The 17,174-nt window shown below is 42.3% G+C and overlaps 1 pseudogene; it reads right to left on the bottom strand.

Moving 5' to 3' along the window:
• Window positions 1–1,325: 1,325 nt before the first annotated feature.
• LOC124597026 lies at window positions 1,326–1,444 on the bottom strand (annotated as a pseudogene).
• Between the last annotated feature and the right edge of the window lie 15,730 nt (window positions 1,445–17,174).

Genomic DNA, 17,174 nt, shown 5'->3' on the forward strand with positions numbered 1-17,174 from the left:
CAGATTTTTCAGAATAAGAGCTACGTAGGCATGAGATTCATCTGTAATTGAAAGGGAGAAGAGTGAAACTAACAAATGTAAATAGATATTAAAATGTAATATGGTACAGAATTTAAGGCTATTACTTAACTGTATTACGAATAAAGTAAACTTCAGGAGACAGTAGTATTGAACGAAGAGAACGGGAAGGAAACAGGAAAAATACTTTCTCTAAATAATGATGGATCTTGCAAACAATGCAACAGACGTTCAACACACTTCTTACTGTTGCGCTACAAGTAACAAGGGCTGCATACGAAGTATTTACTTAGATTAAAATGATCCCCAAATAAATAAACACACATGGCGACCACTGTCTCACTTGGATCTCTACAAGCGAGTTGCAACAACATTTCATGCATCTTCTCTTTCTTTGGAACACCAAAAAACACTTTTTCAGGAGTTTTTCTAGATATACTTGTACGATTTGGTACTACATACCATTTGTAACCCATAAATTCCAAAACGTGACGTCACTGTAAATGAGCTTTACTACAGTAGGGGCAGTGTGCTAGCCAGTGATGTCATAGGTTTCAGGTGACTCGAATAGAGCATTTAAGTGGGCTTTCTAGTTATCTGAATATGATTCCCATTCTTTTTGTAATTATTGAGATTCATGAGAGAAAAGCATTTTATGAGCATAAAATTGCATAATTAAACATTTGAAAAGATTTCCAGAAAACACTCAAATACCCCTCTGTATGAGTGTACATTTCACTCCACACACCTGTGCTGCAAAAATATCCTGATACTGCAGTACACTGAATTACGTAAGTTTGTATCATTTATACTTCTTATGTTTTTTAACTGGTCAAGGTTTGTTGTACCTCCTGCCAAAAAGTAATAACGAACTGCAAAACAAATATCCGATGTTAGAAACAGGAAATTATCACTACGAGGTAGCCTCTACAGTTATCAATAAGCTGTGGTTCCCATTGGGAAGTGTGAAGGTAGCACAGCGGGGAATGACCTTGAACAGAAGTCACCTAAGTGTGGAACCTGTATACCTGATGTATAACGTGACACCAGAAATGATAAGAGCGTTATCTCGGCCAGAAACCGCCCTAATATACTACGTATGCGGGCCTGTTACGACAGTACAACTTACATATAAAAATAAACCAACACCGTCCGAACAGTCCTTAGGCATCACCCAGATGCGGATACAGAGTGGCACGTGGTTACATACCTCTCTCTTGGCCATCGTCTGTTTTCGTGAGTGGTGTGGCTACTTCTGAGTCAGCTAGCTCCTCAACTGGCCCCAGAAAGGCTGAGTGCACCCCGCTAGCCAACAGCACTCGGCAGACCCGGACGGTAACCCATCCAAGTGCTACAAAAGCCCGACAGTGCTTAACTTGGGTGATCTGACGGGAACCGGCGTTACTACTGCGGCAAGGCCGTTGACACACAACTTGCATATGGGCCACTTAAAAAAAAAAAAAAAAAAAAAAAAAAAAAAAAAAAAAAAAAAAAAAAAAAGGTGCAGACAAAATCACGACCAGTTTCTGCACGTCGTATTGCATTTGTGCAATGGTTTCTATATCGAAAGTATAACGATAGTGCTTCACACACACACATTGACACCTGAGATCTACTTCACATGTATCATTTACTTTAACAGACGACATAATCAGAAGCCGAAATTTCAAAACTCGTACAGGAATGCTGCGAGTATTAGACCTCATCAACAAACGTTTTCGATGAACATTTAGACACTAATGATTGTCGCGCACTTTCCAGATTCTTTACTTCCATCACACGCTTAAATTAAGCAACCTTCTATTTACCTTCAGCACCCAAGACTTACAGAGTTGCTTGACGCTGTGCTGCATTTTGTACGCAGCGTCCTCTGGTTCCAATACAATGTAACACCAACAAATCTTCAGTGTCGATGTGTGAGCGCAACTGCCAAATTTATGGGACATGGGATAGGCAGAACTGTTATGTCGTCAGCATGGTCGCGTGATTTAATTCGCTTCGATACTGTTTTCCTTTAGAGGCATGTCAAGAGAATGGTGAACATTCCTGCAGTTTCCACCACGGCTGAAAAGATTTACATAATTAGTGATGTGTTCCAGAATATGAAACAGTGTCCTGTATTACCCGATGGGGATGGCCGATTATTGCTGCCAAAGGATCAGACATATAATGAGGACGAGAGCAAAATGTTAGAATATTGGTAAATTTATTTCAGACCTGCCTAACAATACGAAACAGTGTCCGGTATGATCTGATTGAGATGGCCGGTTATTGCTGTCAAAGACTCAAGCATGTAAAGCGGATCAGTGCAGAAGTTGGAAAACTGGTAAATTTATCTCAAACCTACCTTTAATAAAACTCGATGTGCGTATTAATTGTCACCCATTCTAATAACTTTATGGATGTCACAAACAAAATCGTTCAAATGGCTCTGAGCACTATGGGACTAAACTTCTGAGGTCATCAGTCCCCTAGAAAAAAAGAAAATGGTTCAAATGGCTCTGAGCACTATGGGACTTAAATTCTGAGGTCATCAGTCCCCTAGAACTTAGAACTACTTAAACCTAACTAACCTAAGGACATCACACACATCCATGCCCGAGGCAGGATTCGAACCTGCGACCGTAGCGGTCGCGCGGTTCCAGACTGTAGCACCTAGAACCGCTCGGTCACAGAGGCCGGCTGTCACAAACATGTAACTAACAAATACCGGCTTAAAAAGAGTATATTCGTTAGCAAAAATTTTAATGTGTGTGCTGCTTACATCACTATGGACGCGAAACAAAGTAGCACAGCAAGCAGGACAAAAGTGTGAATTCACCAATACCGAAGAAAGTGAAGACCCAAGAATATGCGGGAAAATTGATACTGATGACCGTGATATGGTAGCATGGTGTGATGCTAACAGATGATCGTAACTGGAAAACCGTCACAAGACCATGTCACCGCAGTCTCCTGACGAGCTTACTGAAGGCTGTAGCAACAAGCTGTCCAATGGGATGTTTGTGCACAGCGACAAGTCCCCCACGTGCTGTGCACAGGACACAGTCTACACTGTGACATACGCTGTTTCGTTGGGCTGTAAAATTTTCCCTCACATCCTTAATCTCATATTATCACATCTTCCTCTTTCCCCAAATTAAAACAAATCGGAGCAGGCGTTTCAAGAAAGCAGGCGAGATTATTTTCATGGTGGAATGTTTTCTGAACACCCGAAATGAAAACTTCTAGCATTAAGGTCACCGCCAAGTCACAATTTTTTTATGCTGTCAATCTTCTCACCGATTTGATGCGGCTAGCCACGAACTCTTCTCCTTTTTCAACCAGTTCACCTAATAGTGGAACCAGCATGTGTTGGAAATATTTCTATCTCAGTTTCCTGTTTTTTACATATACTGTTATCTCTATTTTCCCCTATAGTTTTTATCCTCTGCAACTTCTCCTACCACCATGGAACTTATTCTCTGATGTCTTAACACACGTTCTATCACCCCATCCCACATGTTCGCTCCTCACCTATTCTGCGAAGAACTTCCTGATTTCTCATATTAACACTGCAATTAATTACCAACATTCGCCTATAGCACCACAACTAAAACTCTTCGATCCTCGATTTCTGATTTTCTCACATGCCATGATTCAATTTCAAACAATACTGTGCTAGAAAAGCACGCCCTCAGAAAATACAGGCCTATGCTTGATACCAGTAGACTTGTCTTGACCAGAAATGCCTATTTGCCTGTGCTATTCATATTTTATGTCCTCCGTGCTTCGACTGTCAACGTTGCTTCAAAGATATCAGAATTCCCTAACTTTTTCTGCTTCGTGGTTACCAATTTTTTATGTTATGTTTATCACTAATCCCATTTCTGCTGCTCGTCATTACTTTCGTCTTTCTTTGGTTTACTCTTAATACATAGCGTGTGCTCATCAGACGGCCCATTCTATTCTCCACATCTTGCAGTACTTCATCTCTTTCAGTGAGGATAGCAATGTCAACACCGAATTTTATCATTGATATCCTTGCACCTCGAATGTCTACCCTTTGCAGTGCGAGACATGCAGGCAAAGAGTCAATGATGTCCTGGGAGCTGCCGTCAGAAATGTCGATTCCAGTACCGTGGCCAGCTGCGCTACGTCATTTGGCTGAGGATCCATGGCCCGATTTGTGTGGTCCCACGGATTCTCGGCTGGGTTTAAATCAGGGGAGTTTAGTGGCCAGAGAAGTTCAGTAAACTCACCCTGGTGCCCTTCAAACCACGCACGTACACTACGAGCTGTGTCACACGTTGCATTGTTCTATTGGTAAATGCCACTGTGACGAGAAAAAAAAAACTAAATGTAGGTGTGGACATGGTCGCCTAGGATAGATGCATACTTGTGTTGATCCACTGTACCTTCCAGAATGACCGGATCAACCAGGGAATGCTACGAAAACATTCCGCAGACCATGCCTCTCCCTCATCCGGCCGGAATCTTCCCGACGATTGTTGCAGGGGCATATACGCCAATGAGCATCTCTCCGATGAAGCATAAAGGGTGATTCATTCGAAAATGGCAGCTGTCACCACTCAGCGGACGTCCAGTTGCGGTATTGGCGTGCAAAATTACAGTCGTCGTCGGCGATGAGCAGCGGTCAGCTAGGATGCATGAACCACGTGCCTGCTGCAGAGTCCCACACGCAACAACGTTCGCTCAACGATCCTTGAGGAGACGCTGTTGGTTCACCAGGTTCATCTGGATGGTCAGTCGCTCAACAGTGGCAGCGCCTACTCTCCCGCACACATTTCCACATTCGTCGTTCACCCATGTCATCCATGGCCTTTGGTATACTACAGTTGCCTCAGTGTCGGTCCTGGACACCACCATATTGCCATGCACGGTATACTTCAACCACGGAGGCATGCGAACAGGTCACAGACTTGGCCGTTCCGGAAATGCTTCCATCATTTTCCCAAAAGCCAATGATCATACCCTTCCGGCGTCATGTCAATCGCTCCGTTTCCTCATTATGACAATGTCTGCACTGTTTTCCGCGTCCCCACGACGCGCTTTATGTAGCCTTCAATGCTGGTGCTGCCACATGCCGTCTGTGAATGGTTATTGTGCGGTGACATCGAACGTAGGTGGTGGTCACATTAGTGTGATTTGACCGTGTACCTCTCTACTTGCATTCAGTGCCGTATTGAAATGCGCGACACTGATAGGTTTTGAGATCTTGAAGGGCAGTGAATGTACTTACCGGTGCCACTACCGATCCACAAATTACGCTAAGTGCCATTGAAGCATTCTGTCACCCTTCTCGATAGATTTTTGAGGATTTACGTCTAATGAAAGTATAGTAACTACCGTGTGGCAAACCGGCAGTGTTCCAGTTGTTCAAATACTACTAAAATAGAAATCCTACTTTTACACACTACTGTTCCAAGACATTCTTTAGCTACTTCTAGTACTGTGTCCCTGTACCTTGTCCATTCCTTTTCCAATGACTGTAATTGACTACATTCAACTGACAGGTACCTTTCTGAGATCGCTGTTATGTACTTGTGCCTGATTTCCTTATCCTGAAGTTTCTCCACTCTTATCCTCCTACATATGGACCTGACCTCCTGCACTTTCGGCCTCACAATCCCAATTTCACTGCAGATTAAATAATGATCAGTGTCATCAAAGAATCCCCTGAATACACGTGTGTCCCTCACAGCCTTCCTGAATTCCTGATCTGTTATTATATAGTCAATGACAGATCTGGTTCCCCTGCCTTCCCAAGTATACCGGTGAATGTTCTTATGTTTAAAAAAGGAGTTTGTGATTACTAAGCCCATACTGGCACAGAAATCCAAGAGTTGTTTCCCGTTCCTGTTGGCCTCCATATCCTCTCCAAATTTACCCATAACCTTTTCATACCCTTCTGTTCGATTTCCAATCCTGGCGTTAAAATCACCCATGAGCAGAACACTGTCCTTGTCCTTTACTCTAACAACTACATCACCGAGTGCCGCATAAAAACTATCCATCTTATCTTGATCTGTCCCTTCACAATGCGAATATACTGACGCAATCCTGATTTTCTTGCTAGACACTGTCAAATCTATCCACATCAGTCGTTCGTTTACATACCTTATTGCAACTACACTGGGTTCCATTTCTTTCCTGATGTAAAGCCCTACACCCCATTGTGCTATTCCTGCTTTGACTCCTGATGACAGGTAGACCTTGTATTCTCCCACTCCCTCTTCTTTCTCACCCCTTACCCGAATGTCACTAACAGCTAAAACGTCCAGCCCCATCTTACTTGCAGCGTCTGTCAGCTCTACCTTCTTCCCAGAGTAGCCTCCATTGATATTAATAGCTCCCCATCTCATTACCATTTGTTTGCCAAGTCGTATCTTTGGAGTCCCTGGTTTGTCAGTTAGAGGTGGGACTCCGTCACCTCCAAAGGTCCGAGGCATTTTGCTCTGATTGTTGCCAGCATCATATTTAAAGTACCAGGAAAGCAGGTTGCTAGCCTTACTTGCCCCGAGTCCCATTGGGTTTTACCCCTAACGGCTGAGGGACTAACCGGTGGATTTGGCAGTCTTTGCCGTATGAGCACAAAGGTGACCACGACTCAGAACATGTCCGAGATGCCCAGCCTTATTCCAAAGTAACTGGTATCCCGACTGTCGGGACCACTTACTTGGCCACTCATACGTTGCCCGTGGTTCATGAACTAGGACATGACTACAGGAACCCACACCATGAACCACCTTACAAAAAAACAGAGGAGGGTCCTCACGTCAGAATACTTTTCAAACAACCATAGTGAAAAAATTGTTCAGCAATATAAGTCTCGGTGAATGCACAAGTGTGCTGCTGGCTGCAGTTTACAATCGAAGAGATACGCACACTCTACCACAAAACCACGGGTGAGAGACGACGATTCTGTACAGCTGACGCGTGTCCAAGCTTCCAGAGACCAACAGCGGTATCTATGTATTTTGGTGTAGGATCAGCAGAGATATTCGTGAGGGCGGTAGCTCCCATCTTACGTAAAAAGCATATTGGTCTGTGTGGTACGGTTCTGCAGGCATTACTGTTGTGCCCCACTGTGAAACTTCTTAACAAAATATTTGCTTAAACTGTTGAGTGAAATTGAATGCAAGTGTCACTTTGCTAGTCTTTATCCTTACAACACTCACCTACTGAATTTGCCCTGGCAAAAAGAACTTAAACTTTTCGTATTCATTAATTACTCTCAATATACAACTGAAAGAACCAGAGGTTGTACAGAGTTTCAGGGAGAGCATAAGGGAACAATTGACAGGAATGGGGGAAAGAAATACAGTGGAAGAAGAATGGGTACCTTTGAGGGACGAAGTAGTGAAGGCAGCAGAGGATCAAGTAGGTAAAAAGACGAGGGCTAGTAGAAATCCTTGGGTAACAGAAGAAATATTGAATTTAATTGATGATAGTAGAAAATACAAAAACGCAGTAAATGAAGCAGGCAAAAAGGAATACAAACGCCTCAAAAATGAGATCGACAGGAAGTGCAAAATGGCTAAGCAGGGATGGCTAGAGGACAAATGTAAGGATGTAGAGGCCTATCTCACTAGGGGTAAGATAGATACTGCCTACAGGAAAATTAAAGAGACCTTTGGAGATAAGAGAACGACTTGTATGAATATCAAGAGCTCAGATGGAAACCCAGTTCTAAGCAAAGAAGGGAAAGCAGAAAGGTGGAAGGAGTATATAGAGGGTCTATACAAGGGCGATGTACTTGAGGACAATATTATGGAAATGGAAGAGGATGTAGATGAAGATGAAATGGGAGATATGATACTGCGTGAAGAGTTTGACAGAGCACTGAAAGACCTGAGTCGAAACAAGGCCCCCGGAGTAGACAACATTCCATTGGAACTACTGACGGCCTTGGGAGAGCCAGTCCTGACAAAACTCTACCATCTGGTGAGCAAGATGTATGAAACAGGCGAAATACCCTCAGACTTCAAGAAGAATATAATAATTCCAATCCCAAAGAAAGCAGGTGTTGACAGATGTGAAAATTACCGAACTATCAGTTTAATAAGTCACAGCTCCAAAATACTAACACGAATTCTTTACAGACGAATGGAAAAACTAGTAGAAGCCAACCTCGGGGAAGATCAGTTTGGATTCCGTAGAAATGTTGGAACACGTGAGGCAATACTGACCTTACGACTTATCTTAGAAGAAAGATTAAGGAAAGGCAAACCTACGTTTCTAGCATTTGTAGACTTAGAGAAAGCTTTTGACAATGTTGACTGGAATACTCTCTTTCAAATTCTAAAGGTGGCAGGGGTAAAATACAGGGAGCGAAAGGCTATTTACAATTTGTACAGAAAACAGATGGCAGTTATAAGAGTCGAGGGACATGAAAGGGAAGCAGTGGTTGGGAAGGGAGTAAGACAGGGTTGTAGCCTCTCCCCGATGTTGTTCAATCTGTATATTGAGCAAGCAGTAAAGGAAACAAAAGAAAAATTCGGAGTAGGTATTAAAATTCATGGAGAAGAAATAAAAACTTTGAGGTTCGCCGATGACATAGTAATTCTGTCAGAGACAGCAAAAGACTTGGAAGAGCAGTAGAATGGAATGGACAGTGTCTTGAAAGGAAAATATAAGATGAACATCACTAAAAGCAAAACGAGGATAATGGAATTTAGTCGAATTAAGTCGGGTGATGCTGAGGGAATTAAATTAGGAAATGAGACACTTAAAGTAGTAAAGAAGTTTTGCTATTTGGGGAGTAAAATAAGTGATGATGGTCGAAGTAGAGAGGATATGAAATGTAGACTGGCAATGGCACGGAAAGAGTTTCTGAAGTAGAGAAATTTGTTAACATCGAGTATAGATTTAAGTGTCAGGAAGTCGTTTCTGAAAGTATTTGTATGGACTGTTGCCACGTTTGAAGTAAAACATGGACAATAAATAGTTTGGACAAGAAGAGGATATAAGCTTTCGAAATGTGGTGCTACAGAAGAATGCTGATGATTAGATGGGTAGATCACATAACTAATGAGGAGGTACTGAACAGAATTGGGGAGAAGAGGAGTTTGTGGCACAACTTGACCAGAAGAAGGGATCGGTTGGTAGGACATGTTCTGAGGCATCAAGGGATCACCAATTTAGTATTGGAGGGCAGCGTGGAGGGTAAAAATCGTAGAGGGAGACCAAGAGATGAATACACTAAGCAGATTCAGAAGGATGTAGGTTGCAGTAGGTACTGGGAGATGAAGAAGCTTGCACAGGATAGAGTAGCATGGAGAGCTGCATCAAACCAGTCTCAGGACTGAAGACCACAACAACAACATACAACGGTAACACGATCTGACTGCTCAAAAAAAATTACAACCTGACTTCAAATAATTAATACAAAAGAATGGCCCCGAATAAGAAGCAATCCTGACAATAACCTATACATTTCATTTAGCACTTACCTCACAAAAATTTTCATTACGCGAACTACTGCAATGCAGCGAGAGTCAATACTGCCAGCTAAATAAAAGACTCTAACTACTAAAGCCACTAACTACTATTAGGCATGTGGTTAGCATAGGCAAGATTTTGTTGCAAACCAAATAATGTATTTTTTTACCTTAATAATGTGGCATCTAGTTCAAACACGAATACAAATCGTCATTGACATCCAGTACAAAGATATATAATCATGAATAATTTTCAGTCTCCAGGTCGGATACTTCCAGATCGTTAGCCTACGCTACCACTTCAGACCTCTACCCTCCATCAATGGTAACTTCTCACATCTAACAATCATCACTGCTGGCTGTTCACCTCAAACTGCCCAACAGTACTTCCATCACTGCTGGCGAGTAACTTCCAACTGCCCAACACTACTGGCGATTAACTTCCAACAACGAGTCCAACCAGCCACAGAGTCTCTTACAAAGAAAGCGCAGTCAGAGATCCAATGCAAAGCGCTACACAGAGCTGCCAACACAGAAGCAGCCCACTTGCAATTGAAACAACAATTGATTCAGTGCCCTATGACCCATTTATCTACCGTTACAATTCGAGATGGGCCACTGTAGCCACTGTCATTCAAACAATAGAACAAACGCCCTACTCTAGCTGCTGCTACCTCTTTCAAAACGACATATTCGTTGCGCACCGTGCTGCGTGACTCCGATAGAATGGCCTCTACAGTGAGAAGGGAATTGGGATGCTCAATGTATCCTCCTCCGATGATCTCCCTGCAGTAAAATACATGACGTCTTGTGTCTTGTTCATCCTGTGTGGCAGACGGCCAGTAGATCACACGACAGTGTCAGTTAAGAGTCAGGCCAAAGTATTCCTCCAGACGCGGCCAGCAGGCAGAGTTGGTCAGCAGTCACAAAGCACCGGCGGAAGGAAGTCGGTTACCTTCATGGAGGCCGCGGCTAACCAAGGACAAAGGCGGTGGGTGCCTGTCACTGCCGTGCGTCACGCGCGGTGATCCAAGTCACAAAAGCAATCTTGCTGACCAGAAATTCAAATTCATCGAGACGTTTTATTTCTTTGGCAGGAAACATCGGCAGCCACTAAATAAAGTATATGTAACCTCTTACAAAAGAGAATTAACGCGTGGTATTTCTTGAACTGTGCCCTATCGCTGTGACAAGTTGTATCAGAATCGAGCATCTCGGTAGCAGTGTACGAGCAGTTTACTACAGATCCCATCAGTCAACGTCATGTGTGAGATCTAGCGCATGTACGGAACTGTACTGACCAAATAAAAAGTGGCCGCATACAAAATAGGACACGCCTGAGACCACACTTGCGTGCTTTTACTCCATACACTCTCAAAAATATATCTCTATGTAACTTTCCCTTTGTGGCATTGGAACTACACTGTTTTTTTCTTTCGACGGAATGCAAGAGAACGCCTTACAGAAAATTTTGACAGAGTTCGTCGATGTTTGTGAAGCGCATCGGAGTTCAGAAAAGGTCGAAACAAGTCTCATACTATTATACGACGACAAAGGGGTGTTCCATAGCAATACGGGAAATATTTTTTTGTCGGTCTTCGTAGACAGAAAATTGGATATAAAGGTAGGATTCTCACGCGAACTGGAGGCAAATTCCTTCATGTCAAGTGGAAAGGTTGTGACACTATGATAAGTAACCTTGATTACGTTCACTTCACATATGACACTAACGTTAATTATCAATATCAATAAAATTAATGAGAAGTGGCAGTTTTGTATGCGACACTGCCCACAGTGTGCACTTTTCCTGAGTACATATGTACAGGAAAATCTGTGGATTCCAAAGTGTGTGTTGTCACGCAGCCAGTCTGCAGGAGAGAGAGATTTGGAAGTAGACTGGTGAATTGATACGGAGGCCTAATTTCGGAATGGTGTTGCTGTAACCTGGAATTTATTAAAGTAGATAATGTCCATCCTCGACCTTTGCACAAAGCGGGATGTCGCGTTTAGAGAACCTTTTCAGTTTTGATTTGCAAATTTTCATAACTTTCGTTGTTTCACTATTATGCTACTAGGTTCCATTATCTCGTAAATGCATGAACTCAGGTAAGAAATACACCACTCTTTACCCCTTTCCGTATTTAAATACAGAATTTAAACATTAATTCTATAAATGTTTCAAGTTTTCCGTAAAGTAATAGTTTGAAGAGCTCTGTTTTTGGTAGTCACATTGTAGCAACAATGGTCAATAATGCAGTCTTGTTCGCACTTTTTAATTTCGCCGTTTAAAGCACCACCTTTGAGTACAAATAGTTCTTCAAATTATTCGAAATTAAGCCGCCACATCCCATTTACTGTTCGAAAGTTTTATGGGGAAAGTATGTTGGGCCCGCGTTCCAGTTTGTGAGATACGACTGTAAATTGTGTCTTAGGCTGACGCAGTATCATGCGTTCCACATTGCAATATTAATTAAATGATCGCAAAGCAACGTGATTTATTTCAGACAAAGAGTTGCAAGGCATAAGTGCTTATCCGTTGTCAAAGTGATTATTTTGGGCAAAATTAAATATTTTAGTGCATACTTACGGGTCACTGATTATCCGCTCAGATTACTTTCACATTCTTGTGTTACGTAATTCAGTGACTATATAAATTTTTTGCATTAGAGATTATTCACATGTGATAGGCCAGAAGCGTTTTGTTCATGAGGATTTCAGGTAATGCTTGTAATAATGCACGTAAGTACCTTAAACACAGAAACTTCACATACAATATAAGGAATGGTTACATACAGCCACTAGTGAGCACAAAGTTACATTACTTCACACGGTCAAATGAAAGTCTTAAGATTTCACTGTTATGCAAATGTAATAACTTTGTTTTGAAAAATTGCACCTATAACTTACACTTATAATGTTGAAGAATTAAACCTGAGTACGAGCATAGAAAATGTACAATGAGTGTTAGTCTGTTTTAGAAAACTTATAGAGAAATTATAAAACAAGCATGTCATCCTAATACCGCAAGTTTTGAAGAAATAAAGTTTAAATTTCTTCAGATTAAGGTTTAAGTAAAGAATTACATTTAGTACACAATAATAATTAGTTTTCGTTTGTGCCATTATATGAACAGCCGCGCAGTTCTTCCAAGTACAGAAAGACAAACTTTCATCCAAATGCTTACACGAGCAAGTAATCGGCAAACCACTGGTTAGATTAAAATCCTGTTCGCATTAAAAAACCTGCTTGCATTGAAAGAAAGAATGACTCGTTACAAGAATCCTAGAGGCGAAATTGCCAATGATTGACCTATTACATTTCGAATCCTGTCCACTATAAGTTATAAAAATACATTTTTCTATGCAAAGATGTGTTCGAAAACAGCCACTGTGAGACAGTTTAATATATCGCCAAATCATTCCACTCATATCCTAGACAAGAAACACAGTTCTACGGTTTTCGTTTGGAATTTAACAAACTTTGATACTGGAACTGTTAAAGGAGATCTTATGTCACTTATAATTTCAGATGTTGATGTTACAAATTATGTGCCTCTTTTACCTGCCTAAAATGTATAATAAAGTTTTAAACTTCTTCATTTGTATGGTTAAGTGGAACGTAGGTTACCTTTACTGTACAGCACATTAATAATTGTTTTTGATCCTTTCACAGATGGAGTTTTGTAGGAATGGTTGCTTCTGCGTACCTATGTGAGCTTTTATTAGTCTAACTCAGAGGTTATCAGTCTTTTTGTACGTGAGCGCTAATTCTAGATTATCGGACAGGCCGAGCATGCCATTTATTTTTTAATGTAGATTTGTAGTTGGAAAAGTTAATAACTCAAAGCTATAAATTTATCACATAAAAATTTTTGTTTACATTCTTTTACAAGATATGTAATGGTTTAGTGGTAGAAACCAAATTTAATATGGTTTAAAAATCCTTTATGGCAAATTTAAATCACAAGTTCAATATGATTTTTTGCACTGCATTTGACTGGACACTGCGTCGTAAGAAAGGTCTCGATTTAGATCTCTAATAGTCGCTTACAAGCCAGCAGAGGGGTTGTCTATACTGCTTCACAAAATAATGAAGCACCCGGAAGGGGCGACGAAACGACATGAGTCGGTTTGTGATGTTATTTCAGCGATTAGAGAATCAGCCCTGACCTGGGTACACGCACCGATTCCATTAGGAAAGATGTCATTCACCCGTGGCGTCTCCTCCTGAGGTAACTGGTCCTTGATATCCCGGGTAATGGCACTGCGAGGGTCATCCGAGCTGGTCCCACACATCTTCTATCGGGGATACATCTGGGGAAGGTGCTGGTCGCTAGAATACGTCGACAGCTAACAGACAGTTCATAGACTTCACAGACAAGGCTAACTTTAGGCCAGCGTACCAGTCAGAACGTCAACAAGGCGTATCGGGAGCGTAACAGGCGACAGGGCATGAGGTGAGCACTGTCACACAGCCTCATAGCGAGGATAGCAGAAGAGGTGAGCACTGTCACACAGCCTCATAGCGAGGATAGCAGAAGAGGTGAGCACTGTCACACAGCCTCATAGCGAAGATAGCAGAATAGGTGAGCACTGTCACACAGCCTCATAGTGAGGATAGCAGAAGAGGTGAGCACTGTCACACAGCCTCATAGCGAGGATAGCAGAATAGGTGAGCACTGTCACGCAGCCTCATAGCGAGGATAGCAGAAGAGGTGAGCACTGTCACACAGCCTCATAGCGAGGATAGCAGAAGAGGTGAGCACTGTCACACAGCCTCATAGCGAGGATAGCAGAAGAGGTGAGCACTGTCACACAGCCTCATAGCGAGGATAGCAGAAGAGGTGAGCACTGTCACACAGCCTCATAGCGAGGATAGCAGAAACGCAAACACTGCAGTGCTATATAAAAGAGCAGTGTGAAGTAACAGTACTTAACTTCAGTCCCCTAGTGCTGCTTCAAAATCAGAGGTAGGCAGAAAGTCTCGAGCTCGGCGACCCAGAATAATTATTTAATTTTCACGGCGAGGCATGGGGCGCTGACTGGTTCGACAAATATGCTCTCGTACACCCAGAGCCACCGCGTCATAGGCGCAGACCCAGCCCTTTAAATAATGAGGCTTTTGGAGCTCAATCATACAATAAGTCGTTCTGTCGTTCTGTTCGTGTCGCTAGAACGACATAGAATGACAATCTATTGAGTTTCAGGAAACTGCGACAAGCAGACCTACTTGTTGACTCAAACACCCAGATACAACCAGTCTGATGCATAACACATCCGTGGTGTGCCACTGCCGTCTACTGGGACACAGCGGATGAAAATACTGGTCTACGGTCAGCCCTCCTCCAATGCGGGTCATCGCGGATAGTCTGCAAGCTGCCATCCCCACGAAGACCACACGTAGCACGTCCGCCCAGCCTCCTAGCCGATTCGTGGGCATCTCCTGCAGCCATGGTTGATCCATGGTGGATATTAAGGTAAGATATGATGCCACGTAGGGGGCGACCACTGTGTAAACTCGAATCATTATCCACTCTTTAAAAGGTCTCTAAATAATTATTCACTTTGCTGTTCACAAGCTTTTTATTGACAGGTTTCGAGTTTTACCCATAATCAGAAATATCAAAATTAAGAACAAAGTGCTGATGCAGGGTTTTGAGTTATGTGCATCACCTATTAGTATCGCAAGTTGACTAGCAGCAGGATGGCGTTACAAAACTTAATTGATGAAAGACATCCCGGACAAAGAGTTTGAAAGCAAGGAGTTGGGTTGGTCTAGAATAAAATGTCAAAGATGCTGAATGGGTACGAGGCATACGCGCATGCCAGCAGCTCAAAAACAAATGTACATTAAATGTGTTCTGTCTCGTAAAGTATTCGGTGTGCGTATCCCTGAACATTGACCATTCCTCTTGGGGATCCGTCTGTTCCCTACATGAATGGCGATTGTAACTTGGCGTTAATTGTAACTTACACACAGTACACACATTACTACAAAGATTTTAGCCTCAAAGAACCGCCCAATTTTGCTTTAGTAGATCTTTTATAAGCATGCACGTTTAACCATGGTATACATTGCAGCCGTTCGCGAGACAAAAATCCAGCCGATAGTCAAATACGTCCCACATTTTAGTGAGCATGTCTGGAGTTGCTGCCTTCACTGCCGCTGCTACGTGTAGTGCAGCCTGAGTTGGAAGGCGAGACGGGAATGCCACGACCCACCAACCACTGACTTGAAAACCAGCCTGAGAGAGATATTTTGGCGTTTCGTTCACTCCTGTTACCTGCGCCTGAACTTGTTCAGCCTCATCATATGTAAAGAAACGCAAAACATTAAAAACTGATAGCCTTTTTTTTTTTTAGACGTACGCAAATTCTAACAAATTTCACAGCTTCTTTCCTAAGAAGTAAGGGCTCTAATGACCCACATACAAGACATAAATGTAATGTTTGCATAAACAACCAAATGCAGAACGGTAGGTGGCCTCTAGAGTACAAGGGGAATGATTACTGCCCGCTTGCAAACATTACGTGCTGTGTACCCGATAGAGTGCCGTGTCGGCCTCCAGCTAGATCAACGAGGCCTTGCACGTATGGAGGACAACGCTCGAACAATAGCGTGAAGTGAAACCCGAAGAGCTAACCTCAGTGATGTCTAAGGACATCAACTAAATGATCTAAAATAACTTATCTGGATATTCTGGAGCGCTAAGTAGTCGGTTACTTGCAGATAAAAGTAATGTCACACCTATCTGAAACTCACCGTGAACTTACAAACGTACACATCACTTATTTTCCATCTACATTGGGAGAAACTCTTCTTCTTTCGTTAAATTAAACTCGCGCTCCATGATCATCATTTTAGCCAACTTTTTATCACATATTGCTTGTAATCACTGTACGTGATAGTTAATTTTGCAAACAGTGCCGTAACATGCATACAAAGACCCCCAGCGTTCTGATAACGCAGGGGTCATTGCTACACTCTCATCTATTTCAGATCCGCTACTGGATAATGGTTTCCTGCAGACTTCTACAAGCGTTACGGTATTGAGGTAAATAGAATCATGTCACCCTCCCCCTCGTCTAATCCTGTCATCTACCCACCATCCATTAAGTTTTCACCTCGACTTTTCACTTCTTGAAATCCAGTACAGAACTCATTGCTCCGCCTATTATCCACTCTTCTAGTTACATTCCCCGCCCACTTCTTTCTCACTTCCAGTGCAGTCTATTTCTTGACGACTTATTTATTTCCCTCAAAGAAGCACATTGTCTCCCGCAATAAATCCAGACTGATATTATTCATCATTTCTGAACTACATGTTCCGGACATATCGGAGAAACATGCACAAATAAATGACTTCACCACTGCGTGACTTCACTTATATCCCGATTCCAATGAATCAATAGGGAAGCTTCCGATATTAATCTCTCCAAATGTTATTCGTAGCAGACGTGATTGCTTTATGAGGGGTAGTGTTCATGGTGAAGCAATGGTTAAGTCATTATACTTGTATTCGTGAGAAGTGTGGTTAAAATCCTTGTCTGATGATCCAGATTTATGTTTCCTTAGAAAGCCAAAGCCAAAACCTGGGGTATTTCCCTTGAAAATAGAACTGCTGATTTCATTTTCCATTCCTATTCATTACTGACAGACCTACGTCACTTCCCCTTGTCGACGTGGCAGAGAGTCCACAGTGGCTGAGCCAAC

The sequence above is a fragment of the Schistocerca americana genome, chromosome 2 (assembly GCF_021461395.2).
Source record: "Schistocerca americana isolate TAMUIC-IGC-003095 chromosome 2, iqSchAmer2.1, whole genome shotgun sequence".
NCBI lineage: Eukaryota > Metazoa > Arthropoda > Insecta > Orthoptera > Acrididae > Schistocerca > Schistocerca americana.